The sequence below is a fragment of the Zootoca vivipara genome, chromosome 10 (assembly GCF_965207765.1).
Source record: "Zootoca vivipara chromosome 10, rZooViv2.hap1.1, whole genome shotgun sequence".
Lineage (NCBI taxonomy): Eukaryota > Metazoa > Chordata > Lepidosauria > Squamata > Lacertidae > Zootoca > Zootoca vivipara.
The window spans coordinates 50,493,292-50,512,169 of NC_142593.1; the positions used below are offsets into that span (position 1 = coordinate 50,493,292).

General features: G+C 44.7%; 1 protein-coding gene across 3 annotated transcripts in view; it reads right to left on the reverse strand.

The window, feature by feature from the left end:
- RAB27B (RAB27B, member RAS oncogene family) overlaps positions 1 to 18,878 on the reverse strand; it is a 120,858-nt gene that overhangs the window by 16,347 nt on the left and 85,633 nt on the right. The gene's annotated exons all lie outside the window — the stretch shown is intronic.

The window sequence follows — 18,878 nt, forward strand, 5'->3', positions numbered from 1 at the left end:
GGCCTGAGGGATGGTGGACCGGCCCACGACTGAAAAAGGTTCCTGCCCCCTGTATTAGAACCAAACTTTTAAGACTCTCCCCTACCACGCCCATCAGCATTTTTTCAATTAGAGCTCTTAAGACAATAATATTTTATTCACTGTTCCTAATGAGTTTCACTACACTGTTTTATTGCTGCTGTGGATTTCTTGCTGCTGTTTTCAGAGCTGTATTTCGGCTTGGGGGGGGGTGTTTTGGTTATTATACTGTATTTAATCTGAAAGCTACCTTGAGTATGCCTTTGGGCTTTAATTGTGCGACAGATATCAAAAAAGATGAATGCATAAAAATAATGTTGGCACCAATATTAATCACAGTTTAGGCTAACTAGGGTACCTTTTAACCAGTACCTGAAGGTTGGTTTTGAAGCCCGGGCTAAAGGGGAGCCCACATTATGCTTCCCTCAAATGTGGCCACAAGGAGAGAATTTCTTCCCAAATGGCCATCTTCTTTGGTTCACCAATCACAGCTCAGATAGAAAATGGCAAAAGGAATCTGATCAATCTCATCGTTTATTTTCTAACATACATTTATCCACAAATATGCTCTTGGAAAGGGAACAGAGCAGTCTATTACCGGTAAATGCAGGAAGCCCAGGCAGTTTTAAGCAGTGGGGGAGAAGAATCACACTGCCCAACCTCTGCCGATGAAAGGGAAAGACTGCCCAGTGAATGGCCCTTTTGAGATTAATACGCCTTTGTATCTGCTCTCTTCCTTTGCAGATAATGCATCGGGTAGAAATCCTCCAAGAACTCCCTTGCTGGTTTTTGATGTCTGAAAGCAGTTTGCAAAAAGGAGTACATACTTAGTGTGCACACTTAGGCCCTGAATATAGGGGGTTCACTGCTACAAGATGTAGCAATGGCAAGTGGCCTACATGATTTTATTTTTAAGGATTAGACAATAATGGTGAACACTTTCAGAGGTTATATTTGTCCACAGTATATCTCCAAGAACATGGGTAGGCAAACTAAGGCCCGGGGGCTGGATTTGGCCCAATCGCCTTCTAAATCTGGCCACAGACGGTCCGGGAATCAGCATGTTTTTGTTATAACATTTTTACATGAGTAGAATGTGTCCTTTTATTAAAAATGTATCTCTGGGTTATTTGTGGGGCATAGGAATTCGTTCACCCCCCCAAAAAAAATAGTCCGCCCCCCCCCACAAGATCTGAGGGACAGTGGACCGGCCCAATGAAAATGTTTGCTGTCCAAGAACATCAGGACCTATGGACAAGCAACAGAGAAGGGCTGTTGCCTTCATACCCTGTTTCAGGTGTGTCTGTTTGTAACAGACAAGTGCAGGCATAGGCAAACTCGCCCCTCCAGATGTTTTGGGACTACAACTCCCATCATCTCTGACCACTGGTCCTGTTAGCTAGGGATGATGGGAGTTGTAGTCTCAAAACATCTGGAGGGCCAAGTTTGCCTATGCCTGTACAAGTGGTACCTGACCAACAAAACGTTGCAGACTCCTGTTCAGTGCTTCAGCCAGCCATGCCCTCTTTGAAGATATTCCATTCTACCATCTTCCATTTTCTATCCATCTCTCTCAAACTCAGCATTTTGTAGCAGCCACTGAACATACTCAGTTCTCATTGGGCGATTATTAAGTTTTTGACTCCTTAGCGCCCCCCCCCCAAAGATTCCACCCCACTTCTGCAAATCTTGCATTTCCCCTTAGCAGATTCTGCCCTTTTGTTTCTCAGTAGCCCTTATTTGGGCCACATAACTGTCTCATAATTCAGCGCCAGAGTTATTTATTATTTTCTAAGACAGAACCAGACTCTCAAATAGCTGAATACACTGACCGGACAGGATTCAGAAGCCACACTGGCTTTGTGCAAACATCTAATTATTCAACTCTTTTCCATGCCCCTCAAACTGAAGTTGAAACATTCGGAACAGTCTTGTGTCCCGGAAAGGAATTTAAAGTGTCACCACAGAACAGATGGCGGGGGCTTCTGACATCACACAAGGAGCTTACAATCTTTAAATAAGCAGAAGACTTGACAATCTCCCTCTTGACAAAGAAAGGAGAGTCCACTCAAACTTGAGTATCGCTCATTCTAGACAGATTGTGGGAAAGGTCACTGAGCAAATTTTGCCCACTGAAATATTGGGTTTATTCCCATCTGAAAACCAATGGTAGTTTCCAATTTCTGGTTCTGCAGAAACAAGTTGTGCTAATTTCAGCTTGTACTTCAAATAAAGAGGTTGGGCTGCTGGAGGCTTCATCACATGACCTGTCACAGGTGCCGGGGTGGCTACTTTAGAGTAATGACTCCTCACAGCTCTGCATTTTATCCTTTTATTGGTGCAATCTATTTACAGTGCTGAAACAGTGCTATATACAGTCTGTCCGTACATGTTCTCAGTCTGGTGCAGAACCTCCGAATGGGGATTCCCGCGTTTTCCTCCAGCAAAGTAGCCTGGGAATACCAAATCTCCTCCCCCGGCGCTTCTTACGCAATTCCGACGTCACCGGGATCGGTCTCTTTCCCACGGTTTCCCTGCTTCCCCTTTCCGTTCCCAGGCGGTGCCTGGGCTCCGCTAGCCTACTTGAGTCCAGGCTTCTACTTCCTGAATCCCTGCTCGAAGCATCCCCCTCCCCGCTCCCACTTCTGCTAGGCGAGGAGCTCGTGTTCAAGATGGGAGGGGGCTGTCTGTAGCTCCTGTCCCTCACATGACCTATTCAGGCAGTAAAGCCTGGCAGTCTTGCATAGCATGAGGTACCCTCAGCCACATATTTGCACCTACGGCTTTCGTGCCTAGTTAGTTTTAATCAACTGACTTCCTCCGCTAAGCCTGAAACTAATTACAAGCCTGGGAGGCCCCAGTGAAACCCCGCCTCCCCCCACCCAGGAACACCACATCATTTGCTAGTGGAGTCCCTATGGTCCTTTTGGAATTGTAATCCAATTTGAGGCATGTTCTGAACAACTTTATTACTTTTGTCCCTGACAGCTCATTCATCTTGCTGTTCCCTCTGCTTAAGAAAAATAGAAAATGGATTGAATTTTGCACAGATTATGTAACACACACAGTCCGCCACAAACATATGGTATGGAAAGGAATAGTCTTCTTCCCAAAACACTGCATGTAAACAGATGGAGATAATAAAATTGTAATGGCGCATGGGGGAAAGCTACCAGAAGCAATCTTCTCAGGAGACGGAATTCTATTCTCTTTTTCTGTTGGTTGGGTGTTTTCATTACAATGTCATAAACAGAACCGTAAGTTTGTGGCACTGAAGTCATCTTAGGTCTTCATGCACAAACTTTGGGGCAGCAGGTAGGGTGTGTGTGTGTGTGTGTGTGTGTGTGTGTGTGTGAGAGAGAGAGAGAGAGAGAGAGAGAGAATCTGGAATTCATGATGTTTATAAGCTCAGAGAAATGCTAGATGGGATTCTGATACAGGGAAAGAGCCCAAGATAAGGTCAGGTTTATCAAAGTTTAGCTTCCCACTGAACATAGCCTGAAGCAATTCACAACCAAGTAAAAAAGCCACAGTAATAAAATCACATAAATATTATTTAAAAAACAGATTAAACAGTACAAGCTGGAGTTGGGGGAGGGGGCAAATGAGGAAAAATAAACAAAGCTGCCCCCACCCCGCCCTCGCTGCCTTTTCTGCTCTGGATGCAGGTAGTTGGCAAAGCTTTGGATATGGCGGTTGCTCCACTACAGCACTGCTCTCAGTCTTAATGCTAAACAGTTTTAAGAAGGATCTAAATACGAGCACTGGGTCGTTTCATCCCCAAGGGGCTGAACCCTCATTAATACTAAAACCTGCCATAACAGCTTTATTTGTGCTAACAGCACTGTGCAGATTCAGCTATGGAGGTACAGTGGTGCCTCGGTTTATGAACACAATTGGTTCCGGAAGTCTATTCATAAACTGAAGCGTTCATAAACTGAAGCGAACTTTCCCATTGAAAGTAATGGAAAGTGGATTAATCCGTTCCAGACGGGTCCGCGGAGTACTCAACCTGAAGCGTACTTAACCCGAAGCATGGGTGTAATTGGTTCCAGAAGTCTGTTCATAAACCGAAGCGTTCATAAACTGAAGCGAACTTTCCCATTGAAAGTAATGGAAAGTGAATTAATCCGTTCCAGATGGGTCCGCGGCGTTCGTAAACCGAAAATTCATAAACCAAGGTGTTCGTAAACCGAGGTTCCACTGTAGTTGATCAAGAGCTTTAAGCATGAGTTAGCATGAATGCTTGAGGAACATCAGAAATAAGTCCACAGTAAACAGAAGTTTGGCATGAATGCAAGTTGAGCTAGTAACCTCCGAGACCCACTTGCGCCCAGCAAATGCCCTCTCCCAAAAGTCATTCCACGCCCCCTTCAACTCACCCCCACAGTTTACCTCAGTATTCCAAGCAATATCCTCCCCTCCAACCGCAACCCCCAAATGGCTCACTGCACACAAATAGACATTACAAATAGAAACACTTCTTAAAAACTATGTAACATCAGAGTTCTAGTGCCGGAGCTATGCCTTCTCAAATTTCTTAAACACCTGCAATATTTGCACCTGAAAAAGGAAGCCAACATATTTTAAAATGTGGCAATACTTAGAAGCTCAGCAGTATGTGAATTATTTAATCTGCCAACAGTGAAATGTCTTTAGAAAACAGGTCATTCAACTATCACATCCTGTTCATTTTCCTTGTCAGCTGTGCAAGCAACAGTTTTTTCATACAGGGCAACTAGGCTCCACATTTAGAAGCTGGTTATGAAAGAATAAATGCTCTTTCGCAGGTGGGGAACTCAGCAGAGCAACAAGAAAGAAAGCCATGAAAAACTGTGTTGTCCTCTAATCTCCTGAAACATATTCTTAAGAAAGGTGGGAATTTCACAGAAGTTTGTTAAGTATTGATCACATACCTGTGGCCTTTTACTCCTTTTTTATTACAAATATCGAGTGCAGCACAGCCATTTCCCTTCTTTAAATGATGTTCCTGACAGCTTAGAATCCGCAGCTCTGCACGCCTATAGAAAGTTTTAGCATACAACACTAAACCACTGTTTAGTGTTACATGCATGAAGAGCAGTGAGCCTTCCCAGACTCTTGCTATTTGCAGCTGCGCTGCAGTAAAAGTTTGCAAGAACTGGCTTCTAGATTGAAGTGAACCAGAGGCTCCTCTGGGTGTCCAAACTTGGAGGAACCATGGTTGTTTTACTAACGAACCTGGTTTGTTCACTAACCATACAGCGGTACCTCATGTTATGGACGGGATCCGGTCCAGAGGCCTATCCGTAACGTGAAAAGCCTGCAATTTGAAGTGTCGCGCCTGCGCAGGAGCAATTTGGCACTTCTGCGCACGCGTAAAGCGCGATTTAGCGCTTCTGCGCATGCAGCGAAACCCGGAAGGAACCCATTCTGGTACTTCCAGGTTGCCGTGGGACGCAATATGAAAACACGCAAACTGAAGCGGACGTAACATGAGGTATGACTGTAGTTTAAAATCAGGCTTCCGCAACCTCGGACCTCCAGATGTTTTGAGACTACAGTTCCCATCATCCCTGACCACTGGTCCTGCTAGCTAGGGATGATGGGAGTTGTAGACCAAAAACATCTGGGTGGCCAAGGTTGAGGAAGCCTTTGTATACAGGGGTGACCTGGCTACGGTCCCCACACCTTAGTAGCCTCCAAGCTGGACTACTGTGATGTGGGGCTGCCCTTGAAGAAGGTCCGCAAATTGCATCTACTGTAGTGCAAAATGTGGCAGCCAGAGTGCTTACATGTTGCAAAAATGTTTGTACCAGCAGATTTGTATACAAAGGTGTGTCTGTTAGGAGAAACACACACTAAAATGCTTATGAATTTTAATGCACAAATGTTTAAAAGCACAAACTGATGCGGAAAAACGGAGGATCAAATGTAAGATTGTAAAAATGAGAAACTGAGAAAACCCAAAATCGTCTTGATTCGCCCATCCCCAGATCCAAATATGTTTTTTTTTCTATTTAGCTGTTGCCTGAGGGTTTTCTGCCCTCGCTTCCCTGCCAAGTTTCTAGTAAGATATTAATAATCCACCAGGGTCCAGGTCTATTCCCATGTGTTTCAGCATTTTCAAAACCTGCATGGTAGCTACATGAATCACTCCTGTCATAGACTCCCATAAAGCAGTCATGTCTTTTAATAATTACACAGCCCATTCTGTCAACCGTGAGCGACAGAACTGGGTAACCGTGGCTACAGACTATAAAATCATTGTTTAGGTAACGCACTACCCACCCAGTGCAGAAAAACTAGGCATTTGCCAATGGCAACAGCAATTTGCTACTGAATCCCTGCTTAAGACATGGCTGTTAGTAGATCTCCATTCACACAACAGCAAGCCGAAGGGGAAAACATGCAAAGCCTAACGGCTTGGGAGTTGCTACTAAGGGTCACACTGGAAGTAAATCAAAGCCATGAAAGCAGCTCCCAAGAGGGAGGGTTATATTGGAATTAAGGCAGGCTGTGCAGAAACTCAAAACTACAATAAAATCAATCGTGCTCGCTGTCACAACCTGAATAATTTAAATGTCTTTTTACAAGGATTTACCAGTAAGTCACAAATAGACCCATTCTTCTTGGTGGCAGGTGAATAATCAGAAACACTGGTGTTAATTTCAAGGATGCCTCCTTTCTCCTCTCTGACTTTAGTAGCAATACAGGTAGAAATTCAACAAACTCAGCTTCCTAGCCATACTGCATCTTCACAGTGGCAAAACTGTCATTTGCTGAAGCTAGGTAGGCTGCTGAATAGCTCAGTTGCTAGAGCATGAGACTCTTAATCTCAGGGCCGTGGGTTCGAGTCCCACATTGGACGAAAGATTCCTGTATTGCAGGGGGTTGAACTAGATGACCCTCATGGTACCTTCCAATTCTATGATTTTATGATTCTACCAGTAAACATCCATTCCCTGGGTGACCAGATACAAAGGAGGAAATCAGGGCTTTTCATGCCTTTAACACGTGGATGAAGAACCTGTCATGATTCCACCAAGATCTTTTCCAGCCCTGCTGAGATCATTTTAACTGGAGAAAACAAGAAGTAAACCTGGGACTGTCCGTCCCCAAAGCATGCGCTCTCCCACTGAATTGTGACTGCTAAGGACTGTAGCTTAGTGGCAGAGCATCTGCTTTGCATGCAGAAGGTCGCAGGTTCAATTCCCAGGATCTCTAGGTGGGAAAAACCTCATTGCCCAAACCCTGGAAGAATTACTGTTAGTCACTGCAGCCAACAGGGAGCTAGATGGACCAATGGCAGCTCCATATCTTCCTATTCTAGCAATTATGAACATTCTCAAAGTGATATCCAAGTTTGCTCATGTTTTTCTGACAACATTCTTCCATAACTGCTAGGTTACAGACAAGATATTTCACAGGCACTGTTTCCAAAGCAAATAGTGATAACCTTCCCCTGTTGTGTTCCTTCCTTTAAACATCTATTTTTAAAAACCAAGAATGATATGGCACAATCAACTTTCCAATATGGAGAAATACTATGCATGTGGGAACTTGGATTGAAGAGGAACAGACAATCTCACATCACCAAGCCTTACTTGCATTGGGACAATGGGCTCTGTCTTTCAGTTTTTCCAACTCAGTCATATGGGAGAACAACTAATAAACAAATATGGAAGACTGCATAGATTGACAAAATTTGAAACTCTGTTATTGAAAATTAACCATAAGAAATTAATAACTAATGTTCACGCAATTCTTTCTGAAATTAAACTTACTCATGCACAGCCCACATATAAGATTAGTTGGGTGACAGACTTGATAAAATTAAATTCTAATATCCAACAAGAGAAATGGATTTGGTTGTTTAATAACATTCCCAGATCTCTGATGAGCTCTACTCTCAAAAAGAGTTTCTTCAAGACAATCTATCAGTAGTATCTTATTCCTCATAGAATATATAAAGTAAATATACTCTGATGGAGATGTGGATCATTAAGAGTAGATTATCAGCATATCTTCTGGCAGTGTAAAAAAAGTTATGGAACATCTTATTTGAGATAGTTTGAGAAAGCACTGTTTACAACTTGCCACACACTCTCAAAACAGCTCATCTTTGCTGTTTGAGATTGGAGGAGAGTCCAACAGATCTAGAAGTAATTGCAACTCTTCTAGAGACAGCCAGAATTTGCATCACTAAATTCTGGAAGACAAAAGCAACCCCCCAACTGAAAGACTCTCTCTACTCTTTCTACTCTCCCATGTATCTGTGTGTGTTTAGTATTTAATTATGCTACTGTAGCTTCTAACGAATGGGTAGGGTGCTGGAGTGTGTGGTCACATCTAATGAAATGTGCTGTTTTCTTCCCATTTGCTTCCAATCTGTTATGGTTTGGTCCCCCCCCCTCCCGCCACAAAAAAGTGCTAAGATGTCTGAACTATATGACAATACAAAAGTGTTAATTTGAGCTTAAAAGGGGGGTGGGGGAAGGCAGGAAGAATCTTGAGGCACCCAAAAAATGAACAGATTTATTATGGCATCAGGATTTGTGGCACACAGTCCAATTTCAGGCAAAAGAAGAAAAAATATGAAATATAAAAAATCTATGAAAGCCACAGGAACCCTGCTTGGGGATGACACTCTCAACTGAGTTATTCATGCTGTCTGCAGCCACGCAGATCTACTGCTTAGATTGCTAAAGGAACAAAAAGGTATGTCTTGGCTTTTATGGACATCAGGACCGCAGAACAACCATGGCAGAGACCTGTAAAATGACGGAGAAGATCAGTTCTAAGACTCAAAGCTGCAGCAACCTCCAACTAGATTGAATATTACAAGTTTGGGAAAGGGGAGAAAGGCCTCCCCTTTGCTTTTACCCTCCTGCATCTCCATCGCGAAGTCTAGGAAAGAACAAATGCTTCATTTGAAACTAACGACGTGCCCACAAATATGCAGTTAGAAAGATGAGCCAACTTCCTTTAGCAGATTTTAGAGCCTAATCGGAGAGGGAAAAATACTAAGCATCTCTCACGCAGAGAAAGGTGGGGAAAGGGAGTTTCCTCTTGGGGAGGCTGAAATCACAAATTAGGAGTTGGCTTTCCTGCTTCCCTTTCTGGTCCTCCCCTTCACAGTCTTCTGTCAGCACAGCACACTTGCACAGGGGGAAAGGGCACTCAACTCAAGTGCTGTATTTTGCATTAGCAAGAAATTATCACCGTCTGTGGGTGGTATCTCAACAAAAAAACCCCTGAAGAATTCATCTTGTTATCTGGGAGACAGGAAGTGAATGTTGACTTCCTGCATCAGTGCAAACACACAATGACGCATTGTCTGACACGCCATTTTCCCTTTGAGACCTTACTTGAATTATATGTATTTTCAGTCTTCAAGGTGAAAGGAGCAATTCCCTTGGCAGAAACTATGTATGGAATTGGAAGGATGGCTAGTGGGGGTGGGGGAGAAAGAGAGGCAATGTTTCCCACCATTGCAAGATGCCTATCCATTTGATCATTCAGGTTGCATTATCTGAACCTTTTCCAGCTCTGCACTATACTTGTTGAGGTGAGGCAACCAGAACTATACACGGTATTTCAAAAGGGTCTCACCACAGGCTTGTATAACAGGCATTATGATGTTGGTCGTTTTATTTTCAATCCCTTTCCCAACCATCCCAGACACTGAATTCACCTTTTTTCACAGCTGCCACACACTGGATTGGGATATTAATCAAATTATCCTTTACAACCCCCAAGGTCTGGCCAGTCATTGCCAGTTAGGAATCCTTGCTCCTGTGTGCACCAGTTCACATTTGAGTTGCATTTATCTTTTTTTTACTACACATTCATCCAGTTTGGCGAGAACATTTTGGAGCATCTCTAAATCAAACCTTTTGATTTAACCACCTGGAACAATTTGATATTGTCATTACCCCTGGGCTTTATCACAACGTAACTCCTAATTTTACACCACTTATAAGCAAGTTAAAAAGCACGTCCCAATACCAGTCTTTATAGGGACTCTTGCCTTCTATATTCTCTACACTGAGAACTGCCCATTTATTCATACTCTCTGCTTCCTATTCCTTAAACAGTTCCAGATCCACAGGAGAACCTCTCCTTACTCCAGGACTGGTAAGCTTACTCAGGAACATTTGGCAAGACACTTCGTAAAAAGCTTTGTGAAAGTCTAAGAACATACTGTTGATTGGATCAGCTATAAGCTTGCTGACACTCTCAAAGGACTCTAATTGGTTAATGAGACAGGTCTTGCCCTTGCAGAAGCTCCACTGCTTCTGCTTCTGAAGGACTGGTTATCACATCTTTTTAATAGTTTTAATATTGAGCTGCATGAGTTTAAGCCAGGCATCCCCAAACTGCGGCCCTCCAGATGCTTTGGCCTACAACTCCCATGATCCCTAGCTAACAGGACCAGTGGTCAGGGAAGATGGGAATTGTAGTCCAAAACATCTGGAGGGCCAAAGTTTGGGGATGCCTGGTTTAAGCTTTCAAGAAAACTCTGGAACTGAGTGAAGAAACCACTGCGATGCAAACTTAAAACAGAGGAAGAAAACATTCATTTTTTTTCTTAGAAGACTTCCCCTACTGCTGCTAAAACTTTTATCTGCCCTCACCCTTAACTTCCTGGAGCAACATTCCTGCCTCCTCACTGCTTTATTATCTTGTTGCCCCCCCCCAATTCTCAAGTCATAGCTTTCTCCCTCTCACTTGACTTATATAGATTTAAGTGTTAAATGCATTCATTTCAGGGCTGTTGTTCCTAATTTCCATCACTAGCAGTGACAAGAGACTTGGGATCCCCCAAACCCATCTTTTATTTCCCCCCCAGCCATTTAACCAATAAGCTACAGCTAACTCAGCCTACCTTATTAATAAGCAGGACTCAGGTAACAGGCAAAGTGGAAATGCAGGTTCTGTGGAAGCAGAAGGAACTGCTATTTTGTGACTCAGCAGGGCCTCACTTCTAACACAATCAGCTCCACCTTAAACCTTTCTGACAGGTCTGCTAGTCCACTAAACCAGTGAGCAATTCATTTTAAGGCAAAAAATAGCACTACTTACAAACAAAAACACCCTGATTCCGACACCCCCCCAACCCAAACTAAATCCAGATGTGTCTTGGGAATGGCTCAACAAGCATCTAGATTGGAGGTCAAACCATCTCTGGAACATTACACAAAAACAGGCATAGGATCTGGACGCATGTTGACCCACACCTTGGCTGTGGAAGGCAATACAGGTTTAGAAGTGGCAAGTGGGAAATGGCTGTGATTCACTTCTTAATCTTTGACCATTGTGTAGGGCTCTCATATGTCTGGGAGTTCAAAGCCGGAATTGAAGTCCGAAATGTGGTGCTTTGTCCTGGATCTTAGGCAAGTCAATCACATTTTTGGGGGGTGTTATTGTGTTGCATGCCCCAAGGAGTTAGTTGCACCTAGGGTACATGCATGATTATGTCCTCTTTTTCTCTGACTGTCCACCTTGTCCTTTTTCACCACCATCTACAAAATGAACATGGGACAACAGGAGGTAACCAACTGCATTGGGGAACCTGCAATTTCTCACATGAGTGAGACCCTGTTTCTCCATGGGAGAACAGCATAACTTTCCCCCTCCTTGAAGGAGGCACTGGACCCTTTCTGCCATCACCAACCAACCAGCGCACCTATCTCCACCCTCATCTCAGACCTATTTGCTTGCTTGGCACTAACACGTCACAGGTGAAGAAAAGGAGATGAAGATTGCCATGCTTTAAGAGCTTGGAAGTAAAGAGTTAAGGTCCACTGTGGGAAGACAGACGTAAAATTAGGAACCGGCACAGCTACTGACTAGAAGCACAATTCAGGAGTTAAAAAATACATGCTCATGCCTATTTTTATTTTTTTTAAACAGAAGTAAAGCAACTTCAGAAACTTAGACCAGAGAAGCAATGGGAACACTTAACCCTTTCGCCACCTGTTTCCCTGCTCCCATAGGGTTGGTGGCTCAAAGCATGTGTTTGCAAGAGTAAGACCAAAGGACAAGAGGAAGTGAATCTGAGGTTTGCCCACCTACACAGTCACAATCCATCTTTATGGTCACCTTTCAAATTAACATTCCTGCCATTTGTTTGCCAATATCCTACAACGTGGCTGTTAGTGTAATGTGTGCCTTGGTGTGTCTGCCTCGAGAGTTTCTCTATCTTGTGAGGGAGGGTGCCTTGGCTTTAAATAGGTGCCGACTACGCCCTGAAGCAGATTTTACAGGAGGCACAAACTATCCCAGTGTGTCACAGGAGGCAGGTATAATCGCCATCCATCATGAGAACTGCTCCTTATCGTTGTGCAAACTTTCTCAAGGTCAAGGCCGAGATGGGCGTGCAAACACAGCTGTGTGCAAAACTTCTTGTACAGCTTCTTCAAGCACCAGAGGTTTTTCTTTTTCTTTTTTTAAGGGGAAGAATGACTCAGCCAAATTTTAAAGGGCTTTTAAGGCCCAAACTAAGCATGCAGGGCAACTGCGTATGCGTGCATGCTATATTACATATATCTGCCCCATTCACGTGTAAAGTAAGGGTGGGTGCTCCTCTTTATAATAAAACGTAGAAGATGCAGAGGAAGGGAGAGAAATTCATAGCCCTCCCCTCCCCTGCCTCACCTTGTTGTACTTCCTAACATTAAAGCAGATTTCTCCTGCCCTGACTCCCAAAACTGGAAATGAACCAGGCAGGAAGAAAACTACTTACAGTTTATGGAGCTCAACGAGATAAGGCAAGGAGGGGCATGTTTCTCCCCACTCCCCCATTTGCTCAGTTAAGTATAAAGAGTAGACCCCCCCTTCCCCAGTTTAATGTGCTTTCCACCTCAAGTTTGGCCCTCACTTTCATTTTTTGGAGAGCCAAACAAGACATAGAGTTAATCGTGGGAGTGCAACCAACACAAATAAATGTATTATGCAAATAACAGCTGAGAGGAAGCAGGGATGGGGTAAAGAGAAGTTTAACTCCTTATCTCCCTTTTGCGGTCCAGAAAAAAACCTCATTTCTACAGCTGCAACACACACTGCCATCCTGCTGGAAATTACACATTAACTTCTGACATGAATTGTGGCTTGTGTGTGTGTGTGTGTAGATGTTTTGCTGTGTGGCATCAGAACCTACTTGCATTTGCAAGAAACACTTATCTGATTTCTGAAACCTGAACCAGCAGAGTCTGGTGCTCGTTGGGGCTGCTAGGGCAGAAGGCAAGGAGGCCAACACTAGGTGGCAGCAGAGTCAATGCCAGGGCAGAGCTGACTCCTGCAAGCTTTGTCTCCCTCCTTCCCCTTCCCACAGGTCAGTTCTACGGTACATAGCAAATACCAAGACTGAAGGAAGCAGACAGGCAGGGCTACCACCACCTGGACTGATTGTAAGGGGGCTGGCTAATGGCACATCAAGGCTGGTATGGCACCACCTCATTCACTAGTAGAGCAACCGCCATTGTTTCAAATGAACTTCCCACTTATGCCCACAGAACCATACCTGAAGGACCATCTCCACCGTCATCGTTCACTGAGGTCCAGCTCTGAGGGCCTTCTGACAGTTCCCTCCTTGCGAGGTTACAGGGAACCAGGCAGAGGGCCTTCTCGGTAGTGGCGCCCGCCCTGTGGAACACCCTCCCATCAGATGTCAAGGAAATATACACCTACTTGGCTTTTAGAAGACATCTGAAGGCAGCCCTGTTTAGGGAAGTTTTTAATGTTTGATGGTTGTTTTTAAAAAATATTCTGTTGGGAGCTGCCCAGAGTGGCTGGGGAAGCCCAGCCAGATGGGCGGGGTATAAATAATAAATTCTTATTATTATATAGCTTCAAAGAGGTGAATGTTGCTAGAACAGTGGAAATGAGAGAGTTAAATCCCCCCCCCACTCCTCTCACTCCTGAGGCTGCTCAGGTTTTCCCACCACACACACACAGCTGCTATTTGCAAAGCAAAAATGTATGCATTAACCACATTCATTCATGCTATATTTCGGTAACCAAACATGTCAACATTCACACAATTAATGTCACCTCTGGTTTGCAGACTTGGGGTCCAGCAGCTCAGGCCCTGCCCCAGGACGCCCCATTTCAGGGCCTTCTATGGGCTGGCACCAATGAGTATGCTGCTTGTGGCACTTCCACTTGCTAATATATTCAGCGGGTGGAAACAGGGAACTCCACAGTCGTGAAGGCCTGCAGAACAGAAGGATACTTCCACCCAATCCACACAGATACATATGCACAGAGCATGGCACAAAAGGGGCTTGGTTTGTAGTAGCCCAAAGTACTTACTTAAACCTTGCAGTCAAAACGAGTCCTACAAGCACTTACAGGGTTGACTCCTTAGGCAGGATTTTTCGCCAAGCCTAAATGAACAGAGTTTTACACTATGGGTAAAGTTCTGAATAAAGAATGAAATAACTTCTACAGCCAGACATCCTCCGCTTCTGTTGCTTCACACTGCACCGTAACTTTCAGGCGAGACATAATTTCATGCTCTGATCATTTACAGAAAGGCTGGGAACCTGTACCCTTCCAGATGTTGTTGGACTCTCAACTTCAAGCCATCCACAGTTCAATTGTCTCATGATTTCAAGTCATGGATCTGAGAGGGTGGTGTGTTGCTGTTTTTTGTACTTCTGCTTTCCCTTTGAAAATCTTTCTTTAGCACTTCAGCCCTTGCTTTTTCCTGCAAGACCTACTGCAGTCGTTAACAGTCACCAACAGGTTTACCACTCCTATCAGCCAATCACCCCTTCCCACCACCCTTCTGAGTAATAAGCCTCCACACCCTCTGACTATACATAAGGGTCTGGTGACTTCTGTTTCAGTGTATCTGAAGAAGTGTGCATGCACACGAAAGCTCATACCTATGGCAAACTTAGTTGGTCTCTAAGGTGCTACTGGAAGGATTTTTTTAATTTTTTTTATTTTGTTTTGAAAATCCAGTTTGCTGTTGAACCGGAACAAACATCAATTGGGTTTTCTGGGGATTGTTGAAATTCAGCAGTACACAGCATGTTTTCTTGGGGAACGTGGCAAGACAAAATAAAACTTTCTCAGACCTATGGCTTGAAATCACAGGGCAAATGAAAGTGTGGATGGGCCCACCATCAGCCCAAGCAAGGGAGTATGACACTTCGTAGTCCAATAACAGGCATCCCCAAACTTCGGCCCTCCAGATGTTTTGGACTACAATTCCCATCTTCCCCAACTACTGGTCCTGTTAGCTAGGGATCATGGGAGTGGTAGGTCAAAACATCTGGAGGGCCGCAGTTTGGGGATGCCTGTCCAATAACATCTGGAGTGTCACAGGTTCCCACCTGCTTTGAATTCTTGGGTTTCCAAACACAACTTTCTTTCATCTCTATTCCGTTTTTTTGTCTTTCCAGCGTCTTACATAAAGGTAATTTAATATCTTTAGCAAGTCGTTCAGTAGGAAGTCTCTGATCCAGTTCACACCCTCCCAAGCAACACACAAGCGTGGCTACAGGCTACATTTTCGTTTCACTTCGCTGCTTCACTTTGTTATCTCAGAGGTTTCTAGCCCCTGAAATGCATCCGCTTACTGCAGCCGTTCCCCCTACGTGGGAGAAAAAAGAAGTGTGTTCTCAGGCACACCATGAGCAGATGCTAGATCCACCTCTTATCTCTTTGTTACTCCAGTTTTTGAAAGGCGGAATGAGAGAGGTTTGACCTCGCTCCCTCAAATAAGTTTGCCATTAATGGCAGCCCACTTGTTTTGTCTTTGATAACTTCATGGGAGCTAATCAAGAACTGAACCCATCCAGACCCCTGTCGTGCAAGGGCGTACCCACCACGGGGCAAGTTAGGGCAGCTGCCCTACTCTAGAAGCAGGGCTGGTGGGCAGAGGCGGAGCACAGCCCGGCGGAGTGCGAGTTTGCCATTCCCGCCGTGCCGTGCCGCACCCTCCCTCCAGCTCCCCGGTGCGCCCTCAGGCAAGGCCAAGTGCGGCGGGGAACCAGGGAGCGCGGCGCGGCGGGCGGGAACGCCGAACTCGCGCTCCGCTGGGCTGGGCTCCGCCTCCGCCCACCAGCCCTGCTTCTAGGGAGGGGCACAGCCCGGCGGAGCGCAAGTTCGCCGTTCCCGCCCGCCGCGCTGCGCCCTCCCTCCAGCTCCCCGTCACGCCCTCTGGCAAGGCCAAGCGTGGCGGGGAACCAGAGAGCAGGGAAGTGTGTGACAGTAGGCTTTGGGGTGAGTAATGGTGAGGGAGGATGAAGACTTTCCTGCAATGGAAATCTGTTTTGCTTCCTCCCTTTCTCCTTCCAGCCCTAGCCACCTCTTAATTCCCTGCTTCCTTCTCTCTACACCATGTGGGCTCCATACCTTCCTCCTAAACAAAGCGGAGAGAACTGACTGGATCCTGCTTTCAATTGTTAATAGATACCAATCTCTAATAAAAAATAAAGAGGGTGTCGGGTTCCATAAAACATTTATTTAAAATTTAAGTATATATCTTCTGGACAAATATGCCTTATAAGTACTTCTGGTGTCTTTGCTTCGGTATTCATGAATGTCAGCATCAGACACGTCAAAATATAATTTCCACTGGTGCTTTGCCTCACTACATTAATAGGAAGATGATTTCATTGATTTGTCAAAATATTGCCTGATCTGGAGAACACATGCTCCACGCAGCTACTGCTAATGTTATGTACTACACAACCTTATAAAAGTCAGCTCCACAATTTGTATTCCAAGTCAAGCTGAAATTTGGAACTCATTTATGCAAAATACAGCAGGTTAAAAATTGTAATTGTTAATAGTTAACAATTGTGATGGTGATATACTATGTTTTCTCTATTTTGTCTATTTCTTTGTGTGTGTATTTTTTTAAAAAAAAAACTTTTGTGTGTGTTGCTAAATAAATAAATAAGTTGCTTCCTCCGCCAATCTTCTCATAATTTTTCAGTGGCAAAAAATCATGGACACGGCTGATTTCTACAGAAGGAAACTCCAAATATGGTATTTGTTCCACTGTAATCACTGTTGTGAGCTTCAAGGTATGGCAAGGTATGTGAGATCAAGGTTTCAAAACTCTATTCTGAAGCGGCAAGCAGATGCGTCCTTAGACTACAGCACAGTTGTGAGATGGAGACATGCTGGTGTGGTTGGAGGAGCCGATTGAAGATCTCACTGTTCCAGGTGCCCATAAAAAACCTCTAGCTCAGGTAGCTTTTAAAAAGGAATGTACAACTTCACAGAGATTAGGTCTATCTGGAACAGAGGTGATGAACCTCAGCCCCCGGGGTCCAAATGCAGCCCTGCAGGTTTTTTCACCTGGGAATCTCTACTTTGGCAACCACACCAGGCCACATACCCTGCCCAGCCACAACCTCTCTTCTCAGGACACACCCATCAGTAGGTCTTGCTTCTCATTTTCCTTGACTGTTTCTGCCTGACTGGTCAGTGTCTCTGAACTCTGATAATGACTCTTGCTTGCCTGGTTAGAGGATGTGTGTAGATCAGGCTTCCTCAAATTCGGCCCTCCAGATGTTTTGAGACTACAGTTCCCATCATCCCTGACCACTGGTCCTGCTAGCTAGGGATCATGGGAGTTGTAGGCCAAAAACATCTGGAGGGCAGAATTTGAGGAAGCCTGGTGTAGATAGTACCCTGATATACAAAGGTAAAATTTACATGCATTGCTCTGTCGTTTGCCTCGGGTCTTGCCCACCACCAACATGTGGCTTCTGGAAGCTTGACCAGAAAGGAATGTGGTGCTCAGGCTGATAAAGGTCCAACCCCAGCCCTGGATCCAAAACCACCAAGTCTAGAAGTCATTTATCTCTGACTATCGGATAAACCAGGGGCAGTTGCTGCCTTCATGTCTGGTTTGTGAGCTACGCAGAGTCGTCTGTTTGGCATCTATGGCAAACAGGATGCTGAAGTAGATGATCCCTTGATCCAATCCAACAGGACTCTTTCATGTCCTCCAGAGATGAAGGACCATGATACGATCCAGATGGTCTTAGACGCCAACTTCCTTGGCTCCAATGGTTGGGGAGGATGGGAGTTGTAGTCTAACAACATCTGAAAGATCACAGTTTGCCCATCCATGGTTTATGTCAGGCATCCCCAAACTGCGACCCTCCAGATGTTTTGGCCTACAACTCCCATGATCCCTAGCTAACAGGACCAGTGGTCGGGGAAGATGGGAATTGTAGTTCAAAACTTCTGGAGTGCCAAAGTTTGGGGATGCCTGGTTTATGCTCTTCAATCTACAATTGGCCCTGAAAGAGATAGTTATGGTTGGGGACAGGTTAATTTGGAGTGTGTTTTCCTCCCTAGGTTGTTCTCTTCTGCTACCTGACATAGGGCACATGTGGTCATGATTCACCTTTATGGGTCCAGATTGGGGCTCCAAATGGAGAGGTAAAAGCATGACCTCAGTGTAGGGGCGGGGGATAAATTCAATTCAGTACATGTTTAAAAGTGAATCCATCCAATTCACACTGAGAACTGAAACGCAGCCATCCATCGAAATTTGCACTTGTCCAAATCTTGCGATAAAGTTCTCCTACCAAACATTATTTACAAAATGCACATAATAAGGTAAAAGAGTGGATACTGGGGAAAGCGACATTAAAAATGCATTTTATTCATCAAAACTGCATACAAAATGTGTTTCTTAGGAGAAATGTGTGCTAAAATGATGTGGAATTTTCATGTTTTTTGGGTAAAGGGTAAAGGGGCCCCTGACCATCAGGTCCAGTCGTGTCCGACTCTGGGGTTGCGGCGCTCATCTCGCTCTATAGGCCGAGGGAGCCGGCATTTGTCCGCAGACAGCTTCTGGGTCATGTGGCCAGCATCACAAAGCTGCTTCTGGAGAA